The sequence below is a fragment of the Cydia pomonella genome, chromosome 5, assembly GCF_033807575.1.
Source record: "Cydia pomonella isolate Wapato2018A chromosome 5, ilCydPomo1, whole genome shotgun sequence".
NCBI lineage: Eukaryota > Metazoa > Arthropoda > Insecta > Lepidoptera > Tortricidae > Cydia > Cydia pomonella.
In genome coordinates, this window is record NC_084707.1 from 8,117,453 (window position 1) to 8,138,669 (window position 21,217).

At 35.5% G+C, this 21,217-nt stretch overlaps 1 protein-coding gene across 1 annotated transcript in view; it reads left to right on the forward strand.

Annotated features, from left to right (window-relative positions):
- Positions 1-21,217, forward strand: part of LOC133517631 (uncharacterized) — a 394,272-nt gene that overhangs the window by 310,171 nt on the left and 62,884 nt on the right. The gene's annotated exons all lie outside the window — the stretch shown is intronic.

The window sequence follows — 21,217 nt, forward strand, 5'->3', positions numbered from 1 at the left end:
GAGCTACTAGCTTCTGATCTCGATAAGTAGGAAATAGATTTGATATCTTTTTTTTGCAAAATAAGATATAGGTAAATATCATAGGTATTATTTATATTTATTGCAGGTAAATATCATAGGTAGGATATTATTTAGTTATAAGTGATAACGGTTTAGATATTTCATTAAAATACTCCAAAACGGGAAACCGTCCATTATTTAACAAGAAGTTTTTATAATAACCTGAATCAAATACATTTTTTGCTCATCCGATAAAACCAGTCAAATTAATCATGTTATGTTACACAAGTGAAAAAGTGATATTAGTAACACGTTGTTCTTCTGTCTAGGAGCGAAAATATTAGGTATATAATTATGATCGCAGTATAAATTCCTCGGAAAGTAATCCGTATAAACGTTTACAAGTTACGGACGCCGCACGCCGCGTGTCATAGCGGTACTTAAATAACTGTCGAATCATAATGAATGCCCTTAGAATGTCATGTGTCCTATTAATACGATATGATAGGTATCTCCTTTACAATATGAACAAAAAACAGTACACGAAAAAACAAGTTTTCGTGCAAAAAATATTTTTGGCACAAGCTTTTATCGTTGACTGTACTTTTCTTTCCCCAGGCAACTAATAATCATCGAGACAATTCTCACAACCTCAAACACAATCAGTTTGCGTTGTTTTATCACAGTTCCCATGGTCACCTTCTGCCTCCATCATCAGATCAGCTCCGGGTCATCATAATATTGCATTGACTTCCAATTTACACACGTATGCAAAATTTCAGCTCATTCGGAAATCGGGAAGTGCGTCAAATTTAGCTTGCAAGATAAAAATTAAATTAACGTTTATTCAAATAAACCGACACGAATAAATCACAGAGCAAGTGGTTGTGAGTTTAGGTAATAAAGTTCCAATACAATATAAATAATTATTTAATAATTTAAATCCCTCATATTAGTCGTTTTGCAGAATTAGAATTAGATACAATGTGGAACAAATAAAAAATATACGTTAGGTAGGTATAATGTCGGTTTATATAAAAACACAGCCTATTACTTAGTAAGAAGTAAATACATACTAACAACATGACCTTCAGGCGATTAAATGACTAATACTAATTACCTAATTAATACCTATCACCAACAGAAATGGATATTCAAGCACAATCACATACTATATACCTGGATCCATTTTTTGCGTCATATTTCAATCAAAAGTGTAAACTGCATAGTTACGAGTTTTCTATTCTGTACAATATAGATCTTTTTTGTATCGTTTGTATCGTAATAAGTATACCCGACTTTATTGCCTATATAAATAATAAATAAATATTATACGATATTGTTGCACAAATTGACTAAGTCCAACAGTAAGCTCAATAAGGCTTGTGTTGAGGGTACTTAGACAACGATATATATATAATATATAAATATTTATAATAAATACATAGAAAACACCCATGACTCAGGAACAAATATCCATGCTCATCACACGAATAAATGCCCTTACCAGGATTTGAACCCGGGACCATCGGCTTCATAGGCAGGGTCACTACCCACTAGACCAGACCGGTCGTCAATATATTAAGGTAGTGTATACATATTTTTGGCACATTTGTATCGATATTTTCAGACGTGACTGTACGTTTTAAATCTGCCTCCACACGCGACCCACACATCACACCTACAGCCAATCCAAAGAAACTTACATATCAATCTATTACTGTCAACATAAGGGGTGAAGTTTTAATCAAATCCCTCCGTCAGATCCCCAGGGATTTTCCCCTGGGACACAGTTAATCCCGAAAAACGCCCCAGTGTTTAAGCTATTCATTTAAACACTATTTTCACTTAGCACGCGTTGTTGCGAGATAAGTTATGGGGCTCAATGCTTGTCTCAATAAACCGAGCGAGGTGGAGCTGAGAACTGTACCGTGAATTTGAGTACCGACTTTGAGGCAAAATATATAACTTACCAGGCCAAGCGAATGAAATATATTTTTCACCACACCAACTGGTAAAAGCCCTCTTGATGTTCAAAAACTAATGAGAAAGTTGTATTTTATCCACATGTGGGGCAAAGTAATCAAATGCAAATTTTGTGTTGTTTAATTATGTTAGCTGGTGGAATTAACTTTTAAATGATAATTTTGAACGACACGTTTTTTATTGCGTTCATTTGGATTTCATTTGTTTTGTTTTTTTTTTGTATTTCATAGTAAGTATTTTCCTCGCGTTATAGTGGTGAAAAATGTTGTGTTTAACTCGGAGGCAAAGTTTGTTTAACCTTCGTGCCTTAAAACCCTCGCAGCGCTCAAGATTCTACTTCTCGAACCACTCGCTACGCTCGTGGTTCAATTTTGCGATCTTTCGCTTGCTCGGGTATCAATATTAGCACGAGCGGTTAAACAACAACTTTGCCCCCTTGTAAAACAAATAACTATTTCACCACACCAACTGGTAAAGGCCCTCTTGATTGTTCAAAAACTAATGAGAAAGTTGTATTTTATCCACATGTGAGGCAAAGTAATCAGATGCAAATTTTGTGTTGTTTACTTATGTTAGCTGGTGGAATTAACTTTTAAATGATAATTTTGAACGACACGTTTTTTATTGCGTTCATTTTGATTTGGTTTGTTTTGATTTTTTTTTGGTATTTCATAGTAAGTATTTTCGTCGCGTTGTAGTGGTGAAAAATGTTGTGTTTCTCTCGGAGGCAAAGTTTGTTTAACCTTCGTGTTTTGAAATATCTATCAGATTAATAGAGTATCAATATTAGCACGAGCGGTTAAACAACAACTCTGTCCCGTTGTGAAACAAATAACTATTGTAATATTACATGTTATAAGTATGCAAGCAGCTTCGAAAGCGGGATAATTTTGAAAATGGCAAATATCTAAACTAGAAGAACTTTTTACTGTAGCAATAGTAAACAAGATGCCTTGGTAAGGTACTACAGCATAAATATTGCTAAAGTATGAAGTGCTTCTGGTTTATAGTAACAGATGTTCGTAATTTTAAAAATTACCCTCTTGCCCAGATATGCTGCTCCCACATTGGCTGTTATAAAATGTTATACAATATCGTGTGACAGGGACAACATGATAGTATTGATAGTAATTTATTATGTTGCCCCTGTCACACGATGTTATATAAGATTTCATAACAGCCAATGTGGGAGTAGGGGCACCTTGTCCGCAGCAAGCTCGGTTCTTCATACAAACGTTACGCTTTCATTTTGAAACGATTAGCTAGATTGCTCTGAAACTTTGTACGTACAATAGGATAAGGTATAACTATGCGTGTAATTAGTTTATGTAGCTTCAGATACCGTACTAAAAAAGAATACAACGAATTTGAGTTTTTCATACTAAACTTGTTTTAGCTCTATTTCATTTGTTTTATAATCTGGAGCTATATTAATTTATTACACGCATAGATATATATCATGTCATTATATGTGCAAAGTTTCATTACAATCCAACACGTAATTTTAAAATTATGGGAAGGTGAAATTCGGCCGAGCTTGCTGCGGACTCTTAATAGGTATCTAGTATCAGATCAAGCTAACTTTGCAGTGACAAAGTATGAAAGTGTCACCATAGGCGTCAAATAACTATAAAAAGTATGACGTTTACAATGGCCCTTCCACACTTTACGCCGTAGTTGGTGTAGACTTCGCATTGACGGTCTTCTAATAACTATAATGTTGAAAACTCTTTGCTTTACGAAGCTTCAAACCTGACACTCGATTGTGGATTGTGCTCAACGAAGCGAAACACTAAACTTATTTTAAAATGATGAGGTTCTGTTATAATTACCTATACTCATCTTCTAGGCCGATGCAATGTTTCAATAAAAAACGCAATAAAGCAACAAATTGTTTTCAGAGATAAATCCACATAAAAGCTGAAGATTCATTTATAAAATTGTATTTATGTTATTTTCTGAAAATGTTTCCAATTATCTCACTGTTGCTTTTATGTGAATACATGACTGTGACTTATTGAAGAATAAGGATGTGCTTTTCCTGCTGTTAATTTAAATGTAAGTTCGTTACATTTTCCATGCTGAACATTTATATATTTAAGTACAATGAAACACAAAAAACTAAAACAAGAAAAATAATTAGTTACGTAACACAGAAAGAACAGGTAACCACAAACTTAGACAGTAGATCCAATGTATTTATACTAAACTAATATTTTTTTTTTTTTTTATACTACGTCGTTGGCAAACAAGCATACGGCCCGCCTGATGGTAAGCAGTCTCCGTAGCCTATGTACGCCTGCAACTCCAGAGGAGCTACATGCGCGTTGCCGAACCTAACCCCCTCCCCCCCTCGTTGAGCTCTGGCAACCTTACTCACCGGCAGGAACACAACACTATGAGTAGGGTCTAGTGTTATTTGGCTGCGGTTTTCTGTAAGGTGGAGGTACTTCCCCAGTTGGGCTCTGCTCTAGATCTGGAATGGCATCCGCTGTGCTGTGCCCTACCACACAAAGCGAGATGACGTTCACAATGCCCATACCTCTCTTAAAATTTAGGTATATTCACAAAAACAAATTGTAAGCAAAGGACAATCTCACGAGGGTGTAATAAAGGTAAAAAGTTTGAGTATCAAATCATGTAATCAAATAACATTTTCTGCTTCGTCTCTGCTTCCTTGGTGTAGAATTTCTATGCAAATATTCATATTAGATAGTAAATCGACCGCTATGAAGCAGATTATAATTCCACATTAAATCAAATATTAAAAGTTGGCCCGGATGTGTCTAGCACCCCACCGTTCCGCAACGTAGTTCGGTCACGACCCGGACTCGAACCTGGGGTGCAATCAGGGCTCCCACGAGATTGTCTCACGGTTCGCGACATGTCATTCCGATGATTGCTGCTTTCTAATCATATGTGTGCGGTTTGGTGAGGAATGTCTGTGTTTTAAATTAAGTTAAGCTCCGGGAGCGCTTCATTTTTCCGTACAAACATTCTCGACTGTTTCCTCATTTATTTTTACTTGATGAAGATAATTCAACACTGATAATAATATTAATAACCTCTTGTCGGTGCCTGATAAGGATTCTGACAATTTTTTTATGCTATCGTTTTGCATTTATAGAGAACTTTTTTCTGATGTATACCTATAGCAAAACGGAGATTATAACTCACAATTTTTTACCACTACACATATGAAAGGTACGCTATAAATCTACCTTATTTTTTGTAGTTAATTTATTCTACTCGGAAAATTTGAGAAAAATAACTGCTGGACTGCTGGGGCCCATATCTCGAATGATATTAGTTTAATATTATTAGTGTGTTGTCAAGGCAACCTATACGATTTGACAGTTCCTAGACTAATAATATTAGTCTAATATGTGAGTGAGTGAGTGGAGTTAGTAACAAAATCGGGGTTTTTTAGATATGAATAAAATCTAAAGTATGAGTACTATGAAATTGATTTTTTGTATGCTTAATAAGTCGACTATTGATAATTTGTTTACTCCAAACCCAAGTTATGAGGGCTCAAAAAAACGACGAACCGCTTCGGGAAAAGGTAGGTAGTGCCCTTGCACTTCGCTTTGCTCGTCTTGGCGGGGCATTACCGTGCTCCCAGATTTAATAAAAAAATAATAAAGCGCTCTCATATCCCAACCATTAATTAAATCACATTTAATATCAACGATACCTATATTCGCTCATACTTCAATATAACTGGCAACAGTCATAGCCTCTTAAACACATGTTAATAACAACAATATTTACTTTACAATACAGTTTTAAAAACATGTGTAGGTACTCGCAGCATGCTTAGGGCTCTCACCTTTAAACATGACTGTGTAACACTAAGTAGGTATAATATATTGACTAGACATAACCGTTAATTCGATGACTTTGATTAGATTGATAATCACCAAAACTAGTCATATTTGTAACGTCATCTTCTGGTGCATAATAACGTCGATAACCGAAGCCAATTTTTTCCGGCTATACGCATACAACTAATTTATTATATATGTATTACATATTTTTCTAGTTAGGTTCATTGACGACTGGCCAGACTATGTTTATGAATAGATTTTGTGTTAAAACATTTTGTTTGAATAAGCATTACAAAAATAAACTGCACCTGCAAGTTTGAAATGAGTGACTTACCTACTGTTGTAATAACAAAGTAAAGTAGGTACCTACCTAGGTATTAAACAACATACCCATATTCAATACCGATCAGTCTCGCAGGAACTTGGTATTGAACCTAGTAATAAATAAATTCACTGGAATTTAAAATAACACGCACTATTAGGTACCTATAATAATTATGTATTATACTATGTATTAACCTCATGCGTATGGGTATTATGTTATACATATGTATGTACCTACCTCATGTCAAAGTCCTTGCTATTTATATTATTCCTTGCAGTTTATATTTTTTTAAAGAGGAACTCAGAGATCTAATTGCATTGATTATTACGATTAGTAACTAGTAGGTATAACACCGGTGTCATTGAAATCATTGGATGTAAAAATACGAACCATGCAAAAAAAAACAACTAAAAAAGTAAAATAAGGTTTTCACCTTATCGTCGGTCGCGTACGCGTAGTCTTTCGACTACCTACGCACCTACATCAGGAAAATACAGATTCCTACAATCACAATTTCAACCTACCTACAAAGATTGTTAAAAGTAGGTATAATTCTTACATAACTGTCCTCGGGTGTTGTAGACTTTTTTGTTTGGGATCGATATAATTTCCCTCAATGGTGCAAAGCAAACAGCGGTACAAACTAAAGTTGTCACGTAATTCGTTCGTCAAACACACTTGTTTGTCCTCGAGATTGACACCGGCCCGCCCCTGTGGCCGGGCCCTTTGTTTTTATCTCACTGTCAATATTTGGCCTCATTTGTCAATAAGTCGGTTTTAAACTGCGATTCGTTGACGATACGCCGGCGGAAAGTGGGTGGCACTGCCCTCACATCCGTAAAAACTAAAACATCACATGTGCAAGTTCCACAACTCGACTTGAGACTTAACTATACTAAGCCATTTGCCTATAAGCATGGAACGTTTGACACATTCGCCTTTTGATTTATGAATAGATACGAGACTTAAGTATTTGGTTATATTCTTTGACATGATGTCGTTTGAATTTGAATGAAGATTTTAGATTGAGGCGATTGGTATTTTTCAGTCGTAAACACCGATAAACATCGAAGGTCGGTAGATGGTAAAAACAAGTAGGTATACCTATATTATGTATGTAATAAGTTCATGTAAAATCCACCAGAAAGTCCTCGAATACCTTAGTTATTTTGCTAAATGAAATTGACTTTGGTAGAACCTATATAATAGCTAACATTCTCATTATCATAACCTATAGTACGGTCAAATTAAGTCAAATTTCACTAAAGTCAGGAACTAATTCTAAGGACTAATAAAATCATTACGGATTGTTTTGTATGGGCTAAAAATCAAACTTTATACAATCGTTACTAAATTCACCCCCCCGGAAAGGGGTGAAATCGGCTGAAAATAATGTAATGGTTATAACTAAGAAGAGAAAAAAGGTGTACTCGGTGTAATTTGGCGTACGTTTTACAACACTTATATCTAAATTCGCACGTGTTATTTACGTTAATTTAAGCTACGGAACAGGTAAAAAAAAAAACAACATACAAAAAAATCTATTTTGGCCATTGCGGGTCTGGGGAAAGTAATGTACTCGGTGCAAATTGAGTAAATAATTAGAAAAAATATCTAAATCCAATGTCAAATTCGCACCAGGGTGCGACACCCGGAAAATAGTTTTTCATGTTTTACTGTCGTTGTACTTCGGGGGAAATTTTAATACTCTTGGAAATTGATGCAATCATATTCATTTGATTTTGTTTACATTCGCACCCCATAAAAAATTGGCATTTTTATACGGAACATGCAGTTTTATAATCAAGTACCAAAAACGTAGAGCAATAAATACACAGAAGCGACAAGCGCGTGATTAGTGGCAAGAGAAGGAACGCGCGTAGATGCACCGACGAAGCACGGCTCTTGAGGTACGAGTAGTGGCATGTACTGCAAAAATACTCGTAGTAGGGTTTCTGAGTATGCAGACAGACAGTCAACAAATTAAATACAGGTACACTCAATGTTTGTTAAATTCGAAAAAACGCGTTTTTCCATAGACTTACGAAAACGTTAGACTACTTAGTTCACTCAATGAATGTTTAAAACAATAGTTCCGTTTTAATGCCATAAGAAAGATTTGTGCTCGTTGCCCGTTAAAAGTGTTAAACGAACTGTCTCAGAACAATCGCTGCGCGTAGGGTTTGAGATCCGGATATCCGAAATATCCGGATATCCGTCAAATATAAGATCCGGATCCACCGGGTCATAAGATCCGGATATTACGGATCCGTTAAATATAGTTATTGACCTATAACCGAAACAATTTTCTAATGAAATTTATGAATGATTTCATACCATTTTGTCATTTAAATATAGTATTTTCATATATTTAATCAATTCAAATACTAACAGCACATCAATTTTGATAGGTACATCACGTCACGCTCTTTATCCTTTGTCATCATGCCTGTCACGTTCTAACAAGTATGTAAGCGCGAAAGTGACGGGCATAGTGAGAAATGATAAGAATAGAACCATGCTGCCACCGCAGATCGAAAAGAAAAGACCTACCTAAAGTAATCGGGAAGAGGAGATAGATGTTCGAATCCAAAATGCCCTAAGATGCTCAGCAGCGCTTCACCGAGTTCTAGTTTCCAAGCTGATCAGTAGACTGTCCATGATTCGAGTCTATAACACAATAATTATATTTTGATGAATGGCATGGGTAAGTATTATTACACTTGGACTCTAATTCAGAAAAAAAAAGAACAGGTTCTTAGTGAAGAAGACGAAATTCTGGCGGAATATTCTGGGACCTATCAGAGATGAAGATAGAGAAGATGAAAGCGTAGGAAAAATAGGAAGCTAGAGTAGCTAGTTGCACCCAATATAATTAGCGAGATTATAGCCGCACGACTTCGCAGGTTTGAACACTTGGGGTGGACGGGAGAGAATCGGGCTGTGAGAAGATATACCGCAGGAGCGATGTAGCCCTAAAACACATTTTCGCCCTCGGAGTGTCCAACTAGCGTGGAGTGGTGCAGAATAGAGCAGAGTGTCGTTCTTCTTGTGTCAAAGGCCAAGATTCTTTTTGGGTCACTGATCCAGTGGAGTAAGTAAGTAAGTAAGTATTGCTTTCATAGTTAGTATTTCATGACGAATGAACACGAGGTGAGGCATTGGATGTATTTCCAACTATGCACCAGCTAATCCAGATATAAACCCTCCTTATTAAGTACGGTTTTATAGATAACATTATGTTAGCTATTATAATTTATAGTAATCAAGTAATCATTTAAAATTGGTTGGGGTAATATCTTTGTATTAAAACATAGTTAAAAACGTTATTTCGGTGTTATCTAAATCCGTTTATTCGGATATTTATTTTGGGTGGATATTCGAATAATTAGAATATCACAATATTCTAATTGCAAACCCTATATATATCTTCCTAGTAGTGACACAATTAGGTAATGTAAATACTGCGAGGAGGATCTTGTTTAGGAAAAAACAGAGCGATCGAGTATATTCCTTTAACAGGATGCTCTCCTACAGCATATAAAAAGGGCTTAACAGACCAACATTGGGAGTCCCAATTTGGGACCAATTTGCCTGAATAGCGACCCACAAATGCTAGATTCTTGCAACTAGGCTTGGCAAAAGAAAAATGATGGACCAGCGTACACCTCTTTTAGGGATTGCAAACCGGATTGATTTTCAATCCGGCCGGATCCGGCCGGATTTTGGCCCTGATCCGGCCGGATCCGACCGTACCGGATCCGGATTGGTATAGGAATATTCAAGTTAATTAAATAACATATTTTTATAATTTTTTGCGTAATACGTATTCCTAAATCTATAATTTGAAGTTAATAAATAACTTCTTAACAATAAAATAGAACTTAGTAGTAAAAAGTTTTACAATGTGAATATTAACTTTGTAAAGACAAAACATAATCTTTTTAAACATTAACCCTCTCTTTAGCATAAATTAAAAATGCTTTCCATGGCATCTCCGTCCTTTAATTTTTCCTTCTATTACAGTATTTATGTAATCGTCATATCGTGCCACCAATATAAAAGAAGAAAAAATCCTCTCCTGTTCCCAGTCATCATCATAATAAATATATTTTTAACTCACTAAATTTAAATTTTTCATTCGTTTTCTGTTCTGTTCAACTTCATATCTCTCATCCGTCGCCTTTTTTTCTTTTAAAACGCACAGCGCGAGTTGTATTTAGGCATTATTTGAATTATAACGGATCCGGTCCGGATCCGGTGATTTTTCCGGATCCGGTAGATCCTGAAAAGTGCCGGATCCGGCCGGATTACCGTATCCGCCGGACCGGATCGCAATCCCTAACCTCTTTGTAGAAAACCCTTCCTGATGCTAGTCTCAGCTGCAAGGAGCTATTGTCTTGCAAGTGAAAAGAACGCTGCAAAGGGTGTGGGTGAGTAAAACACGGATTTAAATACACTATGCTTTGCGCATGCGAAGGTGCATGCTCTGGGACAAAATAATACGTAAAAAAAATAATTTTGTTTAATTAGTGTGTAACTTTAATTAGCTAGATCCGGAGTAAATTACAATAAAACGATCTCAGTATTCTTAATTTTGTTTTGATAATAATACTTTTATCGAAAATATTACTTTACTATAAATTCAGCAAGTTACCTTTACTTAAACATCATTTGCCTTGCAAATTGTATTGAAACAGCTATCCGACTTTTGGTGGTGTCATCCGGTATGGAACAAAAATAGTGTAATTTACTTGTTTATAAACCGATTTTCAAAATTTTAATGGAATTTTATAGCTTATTAATGTAGCATTCATATCTTGATACAATGTTTTCCTGTTAAGCTACTAGTAAAGTTGATGAAAACAAAAAACGGTTTTTTTTCGGGAAAATTTAAATAAAACTTAAAATTTCTCACAAACTATGGTATTTACAAGGTCAAATGTATAAACGATATTGTAGTGCATTTAATTTTGCTTTTTATGACACCCCACACAAGCTGACATGTGACATACTTTCTGTGGTATACGCAATATTCTGAACACGGCACCGGCCATTTTGATGACGTCATAACTGGTGACTTAACCACGTTAGAAACTGTCTCCCGATGGTTTTTTAGTCAGAATAACATGCTTAACAACATACTAAAATATGGTGCTGGTTTCATCAAAGGCACCTTTTGGGCCCTGTATGACCTTAAGGGAAGCCTTGAATAAAATAAGTAGTCGATAAAGCGGTCAAACACCGATAGATTATTAATATGTTGTAACATGACATCACTATTTTTGATCTCACATAGACAATTCACGCACAAACTTGCATTTAATTTTTGGTCGCACTTTTGAAGTTTGACAGTCGTTCTTGATATCCTATTTCTATGTATCCGGATCCGAAAAATTGTCGGATATTGCAAACCCTAGCTGCGCGCTGCGCTATCTCCCCGCCCCGCGCGCCCCGCGCCGCGTGCTGCCTACCACCTTCGCTTGCAGTTCGTTGCGATTAATTCTATTTACTTTTTTACAAACTTCCGGTAAAAAAAATCTATTTTTTATTTAGTGCAAATGTAAGTGTCTTTAGATAAGTACCGTTTTTAAAATTTTCACGATCTCTTAATTTCCCCCGAAGCACAATGTACAAAATAATTAAAATTACATGTTCCATAATTTGCCCAGGCGTGCAAAGTTAACTGAATGTTTATAATGCTTTAAAAAGCTTAACTTGAGATTGCACCAACCGACTGACTTATCCTCGAGCCGCAATCGAAAAAAAAAATTTTTTTAGGGTATCATACATTGCACATCTTTTTAATTAAGATATACTATGCACCAAGGTGTTCTCTATACACTACTTAGCTTGAACCCAATAGCTTTTAATTTACTCCAAAATTACGGCACTTTATAGTTTATACCTAAAATTTAACGGTCTTCCGTACATAATAGAAACGGTGCAACTCGGGGGAAATAATCTAGTTGCGCCATCTAACGAATCCAAAAAAAGCACGACTACACGACTTACTTCCATACTTTTCCTTAAGTTGACCATACTACTACGAGTATGTTCTAAATTTATTTTTAAGCTGACCAACCATAAACCCATTATATTGAACTTTTTACTAAAATATAAGTGCATTTTTATAGCCAAAAGAAATTGTCACAAATTACACAAAATCTCCAGAACCGATTGCTCCCTTGTTTCCGAGAACGTACTATACATAAATGGCCAGCGTTGGTCAGGCGTCCGAACCGAACGAGTGACGGGAGCAAAAAATTGAAACGGAATTTTTACTTTTAACTCGAGTTTAGTGCGCATGACCTTCTCGGAATCGTTAGTTGCCGTAACGGGACTCGGCCAGGTAGGTACTCGTTTGTCAAATACTATTTTGCTAGTATGTAGCCTAGAGTAGATAACGCTGGATGCTGAATTTTATGTTGTCATTTCTCTGATTACAGTTTAAAAAAATGGTATACGCACGGTCTTTAATTTTTTTTATACTACGTTGTGGCAAACAAGCATATGGCCCGCCTGATGGTAAGCAGTCTCTGTAGCATATTATGTACGCTTGCAACTCCAGAGAAGTTACGTGCGCGTTGCCGACCCTAACACACCGCCCCTTGTTGAGCTCTAGCAACCTTACTCACCGAAAGGAACACAACACGATGAGTAGGGTCTAGTGTTATTTGGCTGCGGTTTTCTGTAAGGTAGAAGTAAGTACTTCCCCAGTTGGGCTCTGCTCTAGATCTGGAATGATATCCGCTGTGCTGTGCCCCACCACACAAAGCGAGATGACATTCACAATGCCATACTCTCTTTTAGACGTAGTCTAAGGACGTACCCGGGTCCAAATTGTTGACTCATTTAGGGTTCAAGCTAATTTGGTTGGTAGTAACAACGGTATGAAATAACCAATGTAAAGTAAACTCTAAATGGCTCAACCATTAAATTCCGTGACTGTACGCCCAAGAAATTTGATTTCGGTAACATTTCGTACCTTATCATAGTGACAATAATATAATGTGATCCCAAGGGGCTTTTGATATTGATTATCAAAAAATGGTACATGCACCTAAATCATATTTATCGACTGTATTAGGCACGTATCGCTAAATAGACCTACATCTCACATTATTTAACATTATTTTTACCTCTCTGAACAATATTTTAAAACTTAATAGGCCTAGATTTTACCTCAGTCTGTTTAGTTGGTAAGGTAATTTTCTAGTAGAGGGTAACTTACGTTTGGGCCTAAAACTATCTTTTCACATCACCCGTCCGGAAAATGAATTTTTCTTCTCTGCTAGTAGGGATCAAAGTGACAATTTTCTGTTCTAGGACATAGGACGTTTTTTTTTTAACTTAAATAACATGGAACATAATTACTTCTCCATAGGTGATGTGAAAAGCAGTATGTATGTGTCACATGGTAGCAAAATTTTTCCCACCTTGGGCGTTAACCCTTGAATACCTCACTACGCTCAAGATTCTATTCAATTGTAGAAGCCTTCGCTCCCTTCTGGATTTAATGTACGCCCTCGCCGTAAATGTATCATTTTGCTCCCTTATGGTACAATGTTAGAAATCAGCTTCTTGCAGCCAAGCCTTCATTCAATCCGTAGCTGACCATAACGACGTCTTACCAGCCGCATCAGTGAAACGGTAGACTTATTTATTATAAAAAAACAACCTAACTGCCTCACGTAATATGATTGCTTGATAATTATTACTAGGCGGTCATTTATATAGGTATTAAAGTACAACAACAACAACACTGTAGGTAAAAATGTCATTGGTTTTGGTCGTCATACAGTTTCACTCCCACTTTTCCACCACGTACGGACTTTAGGCTTCCCGCAATTGGGATTTGATTGAAGGTGAGGGTAGAAACTCAAAACATACGAAAAACGACTATAGGGTATCCTTCTATTCTAGGCCGCACTGAATACATAGGGCTAAAATCTTGTAAACAAACGATCATACACAATTTAGTACATAGGTACAGTCTGCACAGCATCAATAGTAAGTAGCTAGTAGAAATACGCTCCAAAAGTATCTGAAATTCCTTTTCCAAATATAGTTTCATCTACAGTTCGCGTTCTAAAGTCTGTCTCTTACAGTCAGTTGTTTTGACTACTGGTCTGGCTAGTAGCCCTGCTTAAGAAGCCGATGGTCCTGAGTTCGAATCCCGGTAAGGGCATTTATTTATGTGATGAGCACAGATATTTGTTTCAGAGTCATGGATGTTTTCTGTGTATTTAAGTATTTGTATATTATATATATCGTTATCTGCGTACCCACAACACAAGCCTTCTTGAGGTCTTCGGGGGACTTAGTCGATTTGTGTAAGAATTACCCTATTTATTATATTACTAATATTTATTTATTTATTTAATTGTATAATTTATATATATATATATATATATATATATATATATATAAATAAATAAAAATTAAAAACTAATCTAAATTAAAACACATCTAAATAAGGCCCCCGCGGCATTATGCCAAAGAGGCTGTCAGCATTCCCTCGCTGATCGCAATAATGTAATATTCAATTGTTCTACATATTGTAACATATACCTTTTTGTTAAGCTATTAGAGCATGCTAGACACTCTTGACGCGTAGTCTGATTAGTTATTTTTGGTGCTAACTGTACTTATCAAACACAGCCCGCATGTTCTGAGTCATAGCTCCATACGTGCTTCATAGGTCAGTAGCAAAAGTGTCGCAACCCGTCCATCCAAAGCCGACAGCCGTCGTCAATGTCTACATGTCTAATTTCGCTAAAACGATTTTGATACCCGTCACTTAGATTACCACCCATAGACTCCGCATTCACTGAAAAAAAGTCTGAATAACAGTAACAAATTATTTTGTTACTTCTTACACAGTATATTACCTTTACAAAAAACTACAAAAAGGATAAAATGAAATAGTATCACAGTATATGACAGTGATTAATACAAATAAAAAATTATATCTATCTATCTAACCTTTTTAAGTATATGCGTTACCAACAGATATGTTTGAAGTCGATACCAAGCCAAATTTTGAAGCATATCATGATTTTTGGCACGATTCGATAAGGATGCGGCTATATAAGTATGTACAACACGTTGGATTGTCTCACACGACAGCAATGAACATTAGGTATTGACGCATTGAATTTGAATTCTTTAGGTTGGTTAGGTTAGGTCAGAACACACGGTCGAACCTTCTTAGCGCAGTCAGTACCATGTGTGTCGGTATATTAGTATAAATTCAATAACTATTTTTACTAATTTTCGAACTATCCATAGCACGAGGGTGTGGAATTAAGACCGAGTTATTCCCAGTCCCTTATCCAGAGAACTTCATTCAAACAATTCATGGAACGCTTTCAGGGCTTAAACTTTTTACTTTCATGCCAAATTTCACTTAAATCAGTTCAGATGTTTAACTGTGAAAAGGTAACAAAGAGACGAACAGAATAATTCCATGGTTATAATTTTACTTTACTTACTTACAGGTGTAATGTGATTTGTGACATAAAGCTGATTATTTTTGACCGGTATTGTTACTATTTACCTTAGCATCGACTTCAAACATATCAGTCGGTAACGCATATATTTAAAAAAGGATAATATTTTATATTATACTTTTTGAAGTCAGTTTACTTTTTTGTAAAAAGGTTTTATTTTTCCATTTTTAGTTTTAAAGCATTAAAAACATAATCCCGTTTAACACTAAATTCGTTAACTTTAATAAATAATCAGGATTTTTCTTGAGCCCGTCTGGAAAATCATTCCTGCCACAACTCTGAGTCTACTTATCTCAACCTCTCAAACCCTAACAGTTGTATTTTGTTTAAAATGTTTTATTTTTATTTGATTAGATGTAATGTTTTGAAAAGTTGTGTCCCGCCGATTTTCTGGCCGGTCCCATATTGGGGGTATCCCAATTCCTACAATTTAGGAGGGATTTAAATCTTCGCAGGTCAGAGGTGTAGGGTTATAGCCGACGTAACTTTATTTGGCGTTCATTATTATTTATAGTATGGTGGTTACACATTGGTTAAAAAAAAAATTACAGTAAGTATTCAAAATGTACAATTACGCAGATATAAACTGGCATTCTTCGTTAGGTTTTTGAAATCTTCAGCAGGTCCGTTGTATTTGGTGATGGTTCATAATATGACTACTTGAAAAATAAACTATCTTTATTAGTGAGATTCTTAGTGTGATCGATATGTATAGAAAGTAAGTTACGAACACGTCAGCGAATATGCAGAACAACCTTGTGGTAAGCCTACAGCTGCACTACATCAAATTGGTAGTTTTCGAGAGGAAATGCTTGAGTTGCTGAAGGATACAGTCAAATCACCATACCTGTGCCTTTGAAAATTGGGGAGTTCCCTCAATCCCTCGTGGATTTCATCATCAGATCAGAATAGTTTTTTTCGAAAACACATTTTTTTATCGTTACATACTGCTATACCGTTTTTTTAGCGATCCGTAGCTTCGTTGTGTGTGTTGCTAAGTACAACATAACTGAGTCGTTTAATTTCAAACTCCATCTGTCAGATTATGCAATTATGGTATTAAGAAAAGGTAATATGGTAGATATTTCCTAGGGGGGTCGAATGAATTTATCTGATTTTGAAGTTAAGCGGCACAATTATTGACCAACACCGAAGGTAGGTACTTTGTAGAGGACTACGCCGCTACATTTTTGTGCTTCGTCTATGGACTTAATATAAAATAAAGTAATACAGCCATGTTTGCGCAAAACATAACATCTTGAGAAGTTCTGGGCAGATAATTTACATGCGTTGATGTAAATATGAACACAAAAAAGTTGTGTGAGCCGCTGCCGCTGCGCTTTTATACAAGTACGAATAAATAAAGACTCTCCAAAATATATAGTAAGTAACCCGAAAAAAAACCGAAAAAATTGTGAACCTGCGTCACCCTATAGGTACATATGCCCCGTCTGGTTAGCAAGTGATCTATGTATGTCCCCGTAATCTTATCCATTTCCAACCTTACGCCGTCGTAATAACGACTCGACGTAATCGAAATGCCACTTAGCTTACAACTTGACTGATTGACATATTGGCAATCGTATCGAACATTGAAACCGTTTTGAAATAAATATATAGTGTAATGGACCTTTTTGATTACAGTATTCATTTATTGTACCTACTGGGATCTAGACTTTGAATAAAAATATTTAATTAAGTACCTACCTAGATTTGAAAGTTATTATTTTAGTCTAGAAAATCTGTTTTGTTTTTGACAGATCTTACATTTTACGGGTTCCACCTACTCAGATTCTCTAGAATTTTCAGTCCTGATGCCAAAACTAGCTATTACAATTTTATTATTAACTCGAAATCTGAGTAACTAGGTACCTAATACGAAGTCGTAAACTAAAAACAATAAAACTCGGTCCACAATGTAATATAGTAGTCAGAAAAAAGGGGTACGGTTATAAAATATGTCTCTAGAAAGTTTTATTGCAGAGCTCGAGCCGAATTTGCTTGCGGTAAAGGGGTATACCACGATTTAAAAAGACGTAAGCGCCTTGAAATGCTCAACAACTTACTACGTTTCTAGTAAGTTTGTGAGTACAGACAGATGGGGTAAGACAGTAAAACGATTAAACCTTCGAAGTCGTAAAAATACCGCCAAAGTGATATTTTGTACCTAACTGTAAGCATGTAAATTGTAACGGTTACTTCATAAATAGTAAAAGTACCACAAAGCACCAGATGTACCTAAATGATAAAGGATTATTTTAATAGGATTAAAAAAAGAACACGAAATTGGTAAGGCTAAGTCTGGTTTTTGGTATACACCTAATTATTATTTCTTATTTATTTATTAAGCCAGAAGAAAATACTACGAACTCCATGTAAGTATACTGCATATCATAAATGCATATTTGTAAAGATATTGTATATGTAGTCATCTTAGCTTGATGAAGTTGTGTCTACACTTATTATTTTTTGTAATATTATGTAATATACATACGAGATCAATGAAACATTTTATATAAACATAATTTACAGCTTGCACTATGACCTCATTATTATTTTTTTCTCAAAATAAGTTGTTAAAAAAACATTTATGGTAGATCAACTCAAGACAAAATGTTTATGTCCATATAATTGTATACCTAATGTTGACAATAAAATAAACAATGATAGGTTATACTTACGTACTCGTCTGGCGCAGCGACCCAAAGTGTGTCTTGGCCTCCAACACGACTGCTCGCCACTGATCCCGGTCCTATGCAATTTCTCGCCAATCTTCAACCTGGAGCTCGCACAGATCCGTGTGTGATAGGTTATGCTTTACGAATTACTATGAAATCTTTCATGAAAAATATAATTACCTACCTGTAAAAATATAAATCCATCCTTCGCCTACATATTTGTTCCTAATTAAAGAAGTTTTCTCAGGTACAAATGACGCAAAAAATAACACGCTCCATTTGTACTTACGTTGACTGTAATGTAGTACCACTGTGCACGCTGATTCCCTTTTTATCAAGTTCCCGCAAATCACCATGACTCCTATTACTACCATATAGAACAGGTAGTATGACTAAAGTAATTAGAATTTACTAAAATTTGATATTCCCACTAAAAGGGCCTTTTTAATCTCTTTTACCGGGCGGTTAAGACCTTCTAGTATTAAGTAAAATAGTATTGATAAGCTTTGGGTTCGAGTGATTTCTTATTGGTGATAACGGGGTGGTCTTTTATGGCGACGTAAAACAATAGGTGGTTACGTTGCATTAATAATAAGTTCATAGCTTACCGATGAGTTAGTTCCTCAGTTTTTCATTTGTCGTCTGTCTTTGATGTCAGTATTTGAATAATATTGAAGAATATTTGAGAAACTCGTTAGGTGGCTGGATCAAGGGTCAAATACAGAAAAATAGTCTTGGACTCGGCGCGGTTAGGCCGTCGGTTCCTCTCTGGGTCCCTGACCACCGGCATCTTGGGCCTTGCCCGGCTGCTGGCTGGTGGCACCCTAGGTTAGGTTTTTATAATATGTTTATAAGTTTTTTTGTTTAGTATGTACATATTTCATAGTTTTTATTTGTATATCCATAGGTATTATAAAACAACTTAAGTTGAGAATATTATCTACTCTTAGTATTTACAAATGGACCTGTACAAAGATATCGTAAAATAATCACCATGAATACCTAAAAATCCCACCAACAGTAAGTCCCAGCAACACTAATGAGCAATAAAGATTAGTTGAAGCGTAACATTTGCCAAATAGGTACCTAGGTACCTATAAAATACTCGTCTTACTTAAAGTGTGTTACCTAGGATTTAGTATTAAAACTAAAAAATACCAAGAATAGTTTAAGATAAAGTGTATTATGATTGATTGCTCTGTAGGCGTAACATTAGTTTTAATAGATACCTATGGAACTTCTTACACTTGAAAGGTAACTGTCTAAATCTATTTTTGACTATAATATACATATATTAATAATAACACAACACACGTTACAATACATTTAATAATCATGTCACAATATTTCATATTGTCAGATTATGAGTATGTATTACTTACCATTATTAAACATATTAAAGTCGAAAAACGCAGTCTGCGCCGGTCCGTCAACGCAAGCTCCTGGCAACACTCCACGGTACGACTTAAAATACGACAACGAGCGTTTTTTTCGACTTAAAATACGTGAGTGACCCGTTTTAATATATATGTCTCTCGGAAGTTTTAATATGTATTACCATAAATTAAATTTGTATTATATCATCTGGCCACGCTTCCATTCAATTTTAAGGTAGCAATTTCAATGTAGAAGAAATAATAGCTTAAGCTGCTCCATAAGATTAGCTAGATAAATCTTCAGGCCATTAGCGGGTTAGATCCGCCCATAAACGATCATTGACACGGCCTCCAACTAAAACACACGTTTCCAAAATTATGACCATCGAGCTCCTAATCAAGGTGGGTAGAAAAAAAAACAACGGCCCAATGGTTCTATTCGTACAAGAAATTGGACACAGTAAACTGTAAATAGAAACGAGATATTTATGAAATGATTAATGATGACATTGAAGAGTTTTAAAAAGTAAGTAATTATAAGATATTTTTATACTTGACATGCTTAAGTACATATATGACTTACTGACATTTATTTACTTAGATAGTTTGATTACATATATGTGATGCGCTATACATAGAGGACTAAACCAAGCCAGTGGAAATTCATCGATGATGTATGCAAATTTACTCATGGATTACCAAATAACTAGTTGAAAGTGAAATTTGTAGAACAGAACGACGATTTTGGATATATTTTTTAAGCTTATCTTTTCAGCTTAGCTCTTAATATGCACATTATTATTAAATATAATTTTAAATTGTTATGTGTGATGTACGGTATTTGTTTTATCCTCCAATATTAATATATATTAAACTAATTGAACTATTAAAATTCTTATAAAATTGTACAGGTTAGATTTTTTTAAACGGGGACTTGATCTCGCGCGGCTACGCGAAAAGAACCTTAAGCGACCTTCCCTAACTTTGAAAATAACAATTATTGCCATTTTCAGATTCTGGAAAAATCAATACATTCAGGGGCAAAATCGTCAATGGGTAGATTCCTATAAATCTAAATCTTGAAAAAAGGTTTTGAACTCCTCGTCGGGACACAAACCTCCTCAAGGTATTGCCAATGATTTATAGTTCCACACTGTTGTATTTTTGTCTTTTCCAATAAATATAGCATTGAAGCATTTTACTAGAAAAAAAAAAACACCCCATTCATAATTTTATCCAAAGTAACAGTCGAGGTAACCCACCGTGCAACACAGGGTAAAACAAAAAAGCGCGGTAGCCATAAATCGCCACGATAGAGTCATTAGCCAGGGGCGGACTCGAATAATTAAAAACAAATAAAGACACGCTCGCTATCTGCGATCGCATTTGTTTCAGTTGTTAGTTGGTGACGTGACTCGGAATGAATTTGATTTGTACTGATGCCATTATTTTTTATTATGTCACTAATTTGTAGTAAATTGATCTGTTTTCCTGCTTTTTAAATAAT